Source organism: Amblyomma americanum, chromosome 8 (genome assembly GCF_052857255.1).
Source record: "Amblyomma americanum isolate KBUSLIRL-KWMA chromosome 8, ASM5285725v1, whole genome shotgun sequence".
Taxonomy (NCBI): domain Eukaryota; kingdom Metazoa; phylum Arthropoda; class Arachnida; order Ixodida; family Ixodidae; genus Amblyomma; species Amblyomma americanum.
The window spans coordinates 24,757,211-24,769,286 of NC_135504.1; positions in this window are offsets into that span (position 1 = coordinate 24,757,211).

Consider the following 12,076-nt stretch of genomic DNA (forward strand, 5'->3'; position numbering starts at 1 on the left):
CTGAAGCACCTGAGCTGGGGCAGCGGAAATAAAGGACAGCAGGCAGAACGAAGAAATGAAATGAAAGAGGTGAGGGGACAGGAAGAGAGGATAGGGGGAGAAGTAATATGTACAAACTATATACATAATAAGAAATGTGTCCAGGTTGTGCTCGTGATTAGTTCATTTTAGAGGAATTAAATCACACACGCGCACAGCACTGTGTTGGTTACAACTGGAGTGGGGCGTCCAGTTATTAATCGTTCAAGGTAGAACTCGCGGAGCGTTCGGTCACTGCATGTAACTACCTGACGGAGAACAGACGGGACGTCAAGCCCGTGTGATCGAGGAATGCACCGAGGCTCACCAAAGTTCCCTCACGAGTACGCGCACTGCCCTGCGGCCACAATAGCGTCTTGATGGAGTCTGGTAGTATGCCCTGCGCCCTCTAGGCCGCGAGCATATCGCGACGAGCATCGGCGAACGCGGCACAGTGAAGGAGCAGGTGTTCTAGTGTTTCCACTGCACCGCATCCGTCACACACATCACTCGTCGCGATTCCGTGACGCACCCGTCGTTCCCCGGGCCACACGCAGCCAATCCGCGCGCGGAGGATCATTGCACATTGTGAACGTGTAAGTGCGCGACAGCCGGTGACACTGTCGACGCGCTAACCTCCCGCGATGCGTGGGTCGGGGTGCTGCTTTCGGAGATGGTCGTGGATGGCCGCACGCACGTCCTCCAGCGCAAGAGGCAGCTCGCTGGCAGGTAGTTGGTGTGCAGCGGTCGCGAGGTCGTCAGCTTCTTCGTTGCCAGCGATGCCGCAGTGACCGGGCACCCACTGTGCACGCACAACACAACCTCTCTGCTCGAGGCGCTCGATGCGCAAGCGAATTTCTTGCACTAGTGGGGTACCGCGGCCGTTAGATTGCAGGCGGCTGAGGGCGGCGCGAGAGTCGCACAGGAGAGCACTCCTGGGCGGCGGAGGGCCGATGGTGAGCAGCAGGTCCAGCCCGAGCCGGAACCCTATCAACTCCGCCGTGGTGGAGGAGCCCAGGAAGGCTGCGTGTTGCTGGCTGTGCAGTCGCAGGGTGGGGATGGTGACCGCCGCAGCAAGGGAGCAGCTGTCGCGGGCCACTGAGCCGTCGGTGTACACGAGGAGATGGTCCTGGAGCTATTCGTGTATGATGGCTCTGGCCAGTTGCTGCAAAGCACAGAGGTGTGTGCTCCGCTTTCCCGCAATGCCGACGATCTCTCGCTGTACCTCCGAGGCAGCAGGCCAGGGCGCGCAGGAGCCGTAGGGGGGGTGGGCCTTGGGTCAATTGCTCATACACTGCATCAGCCAGCCGCCGTCCGGTGCATGGTGAAGCCAGGTGACACTCTGAAAAATTGGTTTTGGGGGAAACGAAATGGCGCAGTATCTGTCTCACATAACCGCGGTCCCCTGAACCGCGCCGTAAGAGAAGGGATAAAACAGGGACTAAGCGAATCATCGAAGAAAGAGGTGCCGCAGTGGAGGGCTCCGGAATAACTTGGATCAACTGGGGGTCTCTAACGTGCACTGACATCGCACAGCACACGGGCGCCAATCTCTTTTATGTCCTGTCGTTGTGGTGGCCATTGCTCTCAAAGGGGTCCCCGATGCACGATTCGCGGTCACAACCTTAGCACTCACTCGATAACAGAAGCCGCCACACTTTGACGTCTCCCTGAGTGCGAGGCGACAAAAAAAATCAAGTCGGCGACGCTAGCCCAGGCTTAGCTCAGTCGGAATATCTAATACGCGTCTCGCTGGCGATCTCCGACGCCGGCGTTTGGTGGTATTGTAAGATTATCGCAGACATCCATGTCTGAGGATATACATTCTCTAAGGTTTCCATGTTGTTGCGATTACAGGATGATAGAGGAAAGTGCACGGGCCTGCCGACGGGCTCCAGCTATGCCTAACCACTGCCGCGTGCAAACAAAGGGCAGTTCAGAGTGCTGTAAGGGAAACTACTGAGAGGAAAATGGTGCGCTGCATCAACTGCTTCCCCAGAAGCGGCAACGGCTGTATCTGCAAAAGATCCTTATTTTCATCCCTGCTCTTCAATGCCGGAAACAGCTGTGGCGTAGGGCGTTTGGAACACTGTAGTGCTGCGTTTATATCTAGTGTATCGGCGCCCCTTGGATTGTTACGCTGCTCAATCGAGTAACTATATTTCAGACACCTCAGGGGCTGTTTATATAGAAAAACGCCCGTGTGCTGCACAACATGAGTCCTCGTTGAAGAACGCCAACCGATCGAAATTACTGCGTAGCCGTCAATTACGCTGCCTCTTTTGCACTTCTTTATTTTTCGCTTCCTCTTTCGTTCCTTCCCTTACAGCGCGGAGAAGCCACGGAGGAGTGTGTTATCCAACCGTTCTCTTTCCCAGCCTACGCTAACTATACCGACACCCTGCCTATTCAGAATAGTATAGCGGGGTTATGCGGCCACAGAAGTTACAATCTCGGAGGCACCGTTTGCCAGGGCCACGGGTCACTTTATCGCTCAAGGACATGTTGATTTTCCCTGGTCTGCAACTTTTCTGTTATCCAATATTGCGCCGACAGCAACACCGTTTGCGCAAAGGATAGCCCTCCACAAATCTGCAGCTGAAAACACCCACCACACATGCGATCCAGAGAAAAACCAAGAGGGAACAGCACGGCATTCGAAGCTAGGGATGACGGGTAGAATTGAATCTGAACAGTGTTGCGGAAACTGCGAGAGATTCAAAGAAACGCACCGTTGAAAGTGGCGTACTGTAGGTTTAACGAACCGGGGGACGGGAGACCTCTCGGGAGCGGACGCCCCCGCCGAGGCGCCTCGCCGTACCTCGGAGATTACAAACATTTATCGCGGGCTAAGTTGCACGTATCCCGCTCTTCACCCCGACCTGGACAGGGCGCAAGTCACTACACTCAGACGCCTACAAACAAAGGCCATTCTTAGCCCCTACCGATTACGTTTAATCACCAGCGGTGAATATGACCCTGCATGCCCGCACTGTGGTGATGGGACGCATGCCACACAAGACCATATATTATGGGAATGCGCTAGCAACCCCGCTCCGACGACACTCTTGCCTGCCTCCTCGGCGGATGAATGGGACAAACTCTTGACCAGTTCAGGAAAAACAACGCAGCTGGCCCTCATCACGCGATCTCAAGAGGTCGCCCTCGGCTTGCTGCCACCCTGGGCTCGCGCCTGCCCCAACTAATCCCTTCCATTTTGTGGCAATAAAGTTGTAACCACCACCTTATTGTTGTAGAACCAACGCTTCCAACGGTACCAACGCTTCTAGTTTCGAATGGACGCTGGATTGAAAGCGGGTTGTTCCACCGAGAAGTGAGATGATTCCTGAATAACAGTTGCTTTTTTTTTGGGGGGGGGGAGGAAATTGTGCATTATCTGTCGCTTATGTCGTTGGAAAAATGAACTGTGCCGTAAGGGAAGGGATAAAGGAGGGAGTGAAAGACGAAAGGAAGAAAGAGGTGCCATAGTGGAGGGCTCCGGAATAATTTCGACCACCTGCGGATCATTAACGTGCACTGACATCGCATAGCGCATGGGCGCCTTAGCGTTTTTCCTCCATAAAAACGATTACTTCGCCATTTCCTTTGTGGTGGTAGTGGTTTTTTATAAAATAATATAAAAACGAAGGAACAGATTTTTGCCAGCCCCGGCATCTGCCATCGATACTGAAGCACCAGAGCTGTGGCGGAGGAAATAATGGATAGCAGGGCGAATTGAAAAATGAAATAAAAGAGGTGAGGGGAGAGGAAGAGAGTATAGGGGGACCGTTTCCTTTCGTCAAAAACAATTTTTCATAGCGGCATAGGGTCTCAGCACCTTGCGAACTACACGACATTCGAACAGGAACCGTCTGGAAGGGTGTTGCGGCAGCACAATGCTGCGCCATTGGAGTTCCACCCTTATGTAGCGTTCCTAACGTCAAAATTAAAGCAAGAAATCAACACTGCGGCAATGATGTTCCACCATAATCTATGTTTCCTAACATTTAAAACTAAAGAAAACTTCGTCACGTGGCGCTTCCTTGAAGCTGGCGTTGCTGTGGTAGGCACGAGTGTTGGATCAAGCTTCATCTCTTTCCCGAAAACGAGCGGCCGAGCCTGCGAGCTAATTTCGACCACCTGCGGATCTCTAACGTGCACTGACATTGCATAGCACACGGGCGATTTAGCGTTTTTCCTCCAGTGTGCTATTTCGATGTCAGTGCCCGTTGAAGATCCCCCGGTGGTCGAAATTATTCCGGAGCCCTCCACTGCTCTCTGTGCTGATAATTATAATTGGTTTTGGGGGAAGGAAATGGCGCAGTATCTGTCTCATATATCGTTGGACACCTGAACCGCTCCGTAAAAGAAGGGATAAATGAGAGAGTGAAAGGAGAAAGGAAGAAAGAGGTGCCGCAGTGGAGGGCTCCGGAATAATTTCGACCACCTGGGGATCAATACCGTGCACTAACATCGCACAGCACACGGGCGCCTTAGCGTTTTTCCTCCATAAAACGATTACTTCGCCATTTCCTTTCTGGTAGTAGTCGTTTTTTTTATTAAAATAATAGTAAAAAGGAAGGAAAAGATTTTTGCTAGCCCCGACATCTGCCATCGATACTGAAGCACCTTAGCTGAGGCTGCGGAAATAAAGGATATTTGGAGGAATTGAAAAATGAAATGAAAAAGGTGAGGGGAGAGGAAGAGAGGATAGGGGGACCGTTTCCATTCTAAAATTTTGGATTGAATTGAAAAACGTTTATTATCGTCTTGAGTTATAAATCGGTTTGTTGATCTTGTTAGGTGGCCGTCAGTGGAGGCTGGCGGCGACCTCTTCGGCTCTCGTCACCACCGGTACTTGGGTTTCCAGGTTAGAGCTGAGCAACAAGGTCTCCCACGGGCCCGGGAGCGCGAGCCTATTGAGCGATATTGGTTGGGGATCTCTCGGAAAGCACCAGAAGATGTGGTCTACGGTGGCTTTGTCGCCGGATTTGCTTCACTCCGCCTTATATCTATCCAGGTACACATGGCTTAGGACAGCTGGATTAGGGAGAGTTTTTGTTTGAAGTTGTCTCCACAGTACCTCCTGTTCTTTGTTTAGGCTTTTATGCGGAGCAGGGAAGGTTAGCCTTTCTAGTCTATAATGCTGAGTAATCTCTTGGTAAGTATTAAGACCATCTCTCGTGATTTCGACGTCCGAGTTAGCGTCCGCAGCTCGGCCGATAGATTCTCGAGCTTTATCGTGGGCTGCCTCGTTCCCCGGGTTTGTCGAGTGAGCCGGTACCCAAATCAATCACACGTCTGTCCTGTCTTCCGGGTAATTCCTGAGAATTCCAAGGAGATGGGAGATATTCCGTCCTTGGCAAAATTGCCAATGGCAGCTTTTGAGTCCCTGACAATCACTTCTGCTCGCGGGTTTGTCAACGTCAAAGTGATTGCCGCTTCTCCGGCGATTTCTGAAGAAAATTTTTCATAGCGCCATAGGGTCTCAGCACTATTCGAACAGAAGCGGTCTGTAAGGTTGTTGTGGTAGCCCAATGCTGCGCCATTGGAGTTCCACCCTTACGTAGCGTTCCTAATGTCAAACATAAAGCAAGAAATAAACGCTGCGGACAGGAGTCCCACCATAATCTATCTTTCCTAACATTTTTAAAAATAAAGAAAAAGTTGCCCCGTGGCGGTTCCTTGAAGGCGGCGTTGCTGTGGTCGGTAGCAGTATTGGACCCAGCGTCGAATCTTTCCCGAACACGAGGTAACGCCCGTGTGCTGTGAAATTTCATTGCTCGTTAAAGATCACCAGTTGGCCGAAATTATTCCTGGCGGCTGCGTTTTTATGGAGGAAAAACGCTAAGGCGCCCGTGTGCTGTGCGATGTCAGTGCACGTTAAAGATCCCCAGGTGGTCGAAATTATTCCGGAGCCCTCCACTCCAGATTTGATACATACTGCACCATTTCCTTTCCCCAAAAGCCAATTTTCAATTTTAATGAATTGGATTGGATTCTAAAACATTTACCCGCCGCGGTGGCTAAGTAGTTAGGGAGCTTGGCTACTGATCCGGAGTTCCCGGGTTCGAACCCGACCGCGGCGGCTGCGTTTTTATGGAGGCAAAACGCTGAGGCGCCCGTGTGCTGTGCGATGTCAGTGCACGTTAAAGATCCCCAGGTGGTCTAAATTAATCCTGAGCCCTCCACTACGGCACCTTTCTCTTCCTTTCTACTTTCACTCCCTCCTTTATCCCCTCTCTTACGGCGCTGCTCGGTTGTCCGCCTGTATATGAGACAGATACTGCGCCATTTCATTTCTCCAAAAACCAATTATTATTATTATTATTATTATTATTATTATTATTATTATTATTATTATTATTATTATTATTATTATTTAAACATTTATTGCGTCGAGGGCAGATTGCAGGAGACACATACTAGATGGCCGCTAGCCCATGGCTGGCGGCGACCTCATTGGCCCGCTCGATTGCCCGTACTTGAATCTTGGGATCCGAGCTGACCAGCACGGCGTCCCACCGCTCGGGAGATTGAGCTGTATCAACTCCGCCTGAGGCGAATTATTTGCGCACTTTCACAGAATGTGGTCGTATGTGGTCCTTTCACCATATTTATGGCAGTTTGGGTCGTACTGGCCAGGGTCCTTGAGGGAAAGCACTGCCGGATTCTGAAGGGAGCGTGTTTGCAGTTGGCGCCAGGTTACTTCCTGCGCTTTTGTTAAAGATCTGTGGGGAGGGGGATATGCGCGCCTCTCCAGCCTAACGTGATGGGTGGTGTCATGAAATGAGATCAACCCGTCCCTCGTGAAATTCTGGTCGTAGGGCGTCCTCACTGCCCGAATGCGATAGCCCACCCTCTTCGATGACATTATTGCAACCTCCCTCGGCGGAGGAATGAGCCAAGCTCTTGGCCAGTTCAAGAAAACAACGCAGCTGGCCATCATCACGCGAACTTGAGAGGCCGCCACTGCCTCGCACCAGCCCCAAATAATCCAGGCTTCCATTTTGTGGCAATAAAGTTGTAACCACCACCTTATTGGGGTAGAACGCTACGGCGGTGCCAGCGCTTCTATTTTCGAACGAACGCTGGTTTGAAAGCGGGTTTTTCCATCGATAAGTAAGACAATTACTTCGCCGTTTTATTTCTTGAAAACCAATTTTTCGTAGCCCAGCGCTACGGCATCATGTCTCATACTTTGCGAACTACACGACATTCGAAAAGAAGTGATTTTGAAGACTGTGGCGGAAGCACAACGCTGCCCTAACGGAGTTCCGTAGTCATCTAGCGTTTCTAACATAAAAAAAACAAATAAAACGTTGTTTGGTTTGTTTTAAGGTGTTCAACGTCCCAAAACAACTGAGACTATGAGGGACGCCACAGTGAACGGCCTTTGGCAAAAGTATCCAAGAAACTCAGTTTGTTTCTAACACGTGTGGTGGAGCACTTGTCACGTCCTTTCAGCTCTAATTTAGTGCAATGACGACCCTATTCTCACCTTTTGCGGACTTTTTTCGTCTGGTGGTACCCTAAGAGCTTCAATATGACGCTGAAAAGCAAACCCCTTTCCTTAGTTATACACCTCTGGCTAAGAAGACATGTCTGCAGCGAAGCTCTTTGCTGGGCCTGTGTGTGCGTGCGTGCGTGCGTGTGTGTGTGTGTGTGTGTGTGTGTGTGTGTGTGTGTGTGTGTGTGTGTGTGTGTGTGTGTGTGTGTGTGTGTGTGTGTGTGTGTGTGTGTGTGTGTGTGTGTGTGTGTGTGTGTGTGTGTGTGTGTGTGTGTGTGTGTGTGTGTGTGTGTGTGTGTGTGTGTGTGTGTGTGTGTGTGTGTGTGTGTGTGTGTTCTATCCTCCTCTCTGTCTCTCTCGCTCGCTCTTGATCCAGCTCTGGACAACGTAACTATAGGCTAGCTCCGTGGTTTATTCTCCCTGCCTGATCCTCCTCTATTCCAGTTACATTATACTTAGTGCACTGGCAAGTAAGTATAGCCTTCAGTACACCATGAAATGCATTCTGAGCACAGAGATGATGTCAACGCCGCGGTGGCTCAGTGGTTATGGCGCCAGAAAACTGATCCGGAGTTCCGGGTTTCGAACCCGACCGCGACGGGTGCGTTTTTATTGATGAAACACGCTAAGGCGCCCGTGTGCTGTGCGATCTCAGTGCATGTTAAAGATCCCCAAGTGGTCAAAATTATTCCGGAGTCCTCCACCACGGCACCTCTTTCTTCCTCTCTTCTTTGACTCCCTCCTTTATCCCTTCCCTTACGGCGCGGTTCAGGTGTCCAACGATATATGAGACAGATACTGCGCCATTTCCTTTCGCCCAAAACCAATTAATATTATTAGCACAGAGATGAGCACAGAAAGTAGTGGAGGGCTCCGGAATAATTTCGGCCACCGGGGGATCTTCAACGGGCACTGACACCGCACAGCACACTGGAGTAAATACGCTAAAGCGCCCGTGTGCTGTGCAATGTCAGTGCACGTTAAAGATCCCCAGGTGGTCGAAATTATTCCGGAGCCCTCCACTACGGAACCTATTTTTTCCTTTCTTCTTTCACTCCCTCCCTTATCCCTTTCTTTAAGGCGTGGTTCAGTTGTTCAACGACATATGAGAGAGATGCTGCGCCATATCCTTCCTCCAATACCAATTATTATTATTATTATTATTATTATTATTAATAATATTATCGCAGAGATTCTCAAGAATACCTGTAGAGTCAAAAAAGGCGTTGCAGTAGATCGCACAACGTACACGAAACATCGTATTTTTCTTAGCTGGATACTGACCGAGAAAACGAGGATTCAGTAGGAAGAACTAGACTCCTTGAGACAACGCACCTGGCAATACGCTGGTAATTTCCATGCACGGCTGGTACCAAACCTTTGGTCACATTAAAGGACCCCAGGTGGTCGAAATTTTCTCAGCCCTTCACTGTGGCGTCTCTCATAACCATAGTTACTTTGGCACGTTAAAAACACCCATAAAAAACCATACCTTTGCTCACAATAAATTATAAAAGGACTGAAAGACGTGCAAGTGAGATATTTTCATCTGCCCTCTCGGGAGCACCGAAGCGCAGCTGTGTTTAAGGAGCTGACTCGATCACTTCGGCCAAGCACTAGCCAAGCCTAGTACGGAGTTCATATTTCCCGACGTCCCCTAGGTGCATGATATCAGACGTCAGCGTCTCTTTTGTCTTGCGGTAGTGATACTGAGAAGCTCCGTGATTCCGGCTGCCGGCTGTGTCTTGGAAGCAGGCAAACCCTCTCTGCACATAGGCAGGCCTGCGCCAGGATGGCGGGTCGTGCTTCTGGAAGGGCCAGACGGCCGACGGGGACGCCGTCTTGGTCTCCCTGCTGAGGGCGCTATTCCTCCGGCGCCAAGCAACGTACCCGATCTGTGCGCATGGGGCGACGCAGCCAACGCGGTGGACAGGCGGACGAGGAATCCGTACGACACCCGCTGGAGTCCCGGAGGGAGTAGCGGCGGGCGGATCTGGTATGCCACGGCGTTCTTGTTATTATTAATGCGAAAGATTTAGATGGTTATGTGGCGTGTTTCATGTCAGCAAAACATTATCCGCACGATTACGTCGTTCGGTGAAGATGGATGTGCAAAAGTTTGGTAATGTTAGAGAGTAAGTGATGAGGTCTTGCTGTGGAAAACATTTGGTTGACGAATTGTAATTAGTTAATTAGCTACACTTCGACTACGCGATAGACAGGTACGGACGCCGACATGGCACCTGGGCGAAAAAAGTAAATTAAAGTAAAAAATAAAACAGAATAAGAACAGCGAAAATAAAAATATTTTAAAATAAAATAAATTAAAAGTAAAAATAAAAAGGAAAATAAAAACGGCCGCGGCTTATCTTGGTTAAGCCTGGTGATTGCGAAGCAATAGTGTGTTATTCTCGGATAAGCTGGTAGTGTGGCTGGTGGTAGTCTTGGGTTACGCTAGTGTTACGGCTTACAGAGAATCATCTAAGAGGAAGTCATCCGTCGAATCCGTGTATGCCGACAAGCATTTCCCTCACCAGCGTGCCCATTACAAAATCTTCCAGTATCGATTGGCCGACGGTGCGGTAACACTCCATTTTCTCCGCGTCGTAAGATATGCCCACTCGGTGCTTGCAGTAGCTTTCGTTAAAGTACGGTAGCGTTACGCCGTAATAAATGTTGGGGTTATTGTCCCCGTCCAAAATGCGATACAGTTTCTTCTTCTTCTTCTCCTCAAGTAATATGGCACATACCCACGTGGGGGGATTGGCCAAGGTATAGAGTAGAATGCCAATGAAGCATTTGCGCGGGGAAGGAAACGTCATAATACTGAATCAAGATTAAAAAAATTGGAAAAATAAAATGAATTCAAGAGGTATGAGTCATCCGGAATAGAATCAATCTAGCCTTTTTTTTCGGACATTCGAAAGAATTTTGTATATAGCTGACAAGATAATCGATTAGATGCACTTATGTAATCGTGAAGGTAGCCGCATACACTGCTTAACGGGAATCCCTTGGCACTCGCACCGAACGATAGAACTGTAAGAGACTGAGGCAGTCCTAGTCTCGAAAGAGGAACCTCCAGATATTGCTTTCTCTGAACCGCGAACCGCCGGCAAGAGAGGAGAAAATGATCGATTGATTCAACTTGCCCACATGATACACAAAGTTTCGTCGCAGCGAACCCGCACCTGCATAAGTACAAGTTTATGTGAGGGATTCGACATCGCAGGAGCGTCATGGACACTTCACAAAGCCTTGACTTACACCACCGGATATTCCATGGGTACTTTAGGTGTTGAAAGTCCACGGTATTGAGCAACGGATCACTCAAAGTGGCTGAAATATGTTGGAACCGCTGGAAACGTGAAGCTGCTAACAGAATGAGGTGAGGGACGGGATATATTACAGGTGCGCTGAGAGCTGACCTTGCCAATAAATCAGCCACCTCGTTAAAATAGACGCCTGAATGCCCAGGTACCCAGACCAAACGGATCTCGCGCACTGTGCTCGGAACAAAAAACCTAAGTGAACGAGTCAAGAAAGATTTTTCCGAATTTTGGAGAGAGACAATAACTGAAAGGCAGTCTGTAAGAATAAGAACCCGTGCGACATGTCTGAGAATTTTGAGAAGAGCCAAACCAATGGCCAAAAACTCTGCGAAGAATATAGGAGTATAATCAGGGATACGAACGGAGTAGCTCCAAGCTAGATCCTGCGAATATATGCCAATAGCCGCCTTCTCACAGCTGCCGGACGCATCAGTGGAGAGACCAGTATGATGTGGAAAATTCTGTAGGTGTTCAGAAAGAAGACCATTTAGGGTGTGTGCGGGCATATACTTCGCATGGGACGGGAAAATAAAGTCGTAATAGAAGACGGGATCAGCCTGCGTGTCAGCAACTCGTTGCAAGGAGATAAGATCAACCTGAAGCGGAGCTAACAGATTCTGCGTGAACCTAACTTGCGGAAGCTGATAACGTGGCCAGTGATTAGTCAAAAAAGGTGTGGTTGGGATACAAAAATTGGAATACTAACGCCTGGGGCCGGGTCAAAAGGTACGCACTGTTACGCACTGTTATGCCCGGTACGCACTGTTAGAAGTTGGAAGCGGGAATAGAGGTTGGGGATACGGGCTTCCAGATAAAGGACAGCGTTGGAAGCTGATTTTGGGAGCCCGAGGCATAGCCGTAGGGCACGCCTTTCCAGTAAGGCTAATGGCTGCAGCTTGTAGTTCGCGCTACCAGAGAACAAGGGGCAACCAAATTCCAGAATCGGTCTCATATAAGCCTTATAGAGCAACAGTAGCGTGTCACGACGCGTGCAAAACTTTTTATTGCCAACTCGGGTCAAACGGCCCAGTGCACGCTCCCCTTTGATAACATTATTCTTAATATGGTGTCGCCAGTCCAAATTTTGGTCATAAGTAACACCTAGGTATTTAACCGACTCCACCTGCGGAATTGGAGTGGAGCGGTAGGCTAGCGAGATGTACATAGGAGCGTCGGGTGGAAATACCAGCACGCCACATTTGCTGGCATTAAGTGA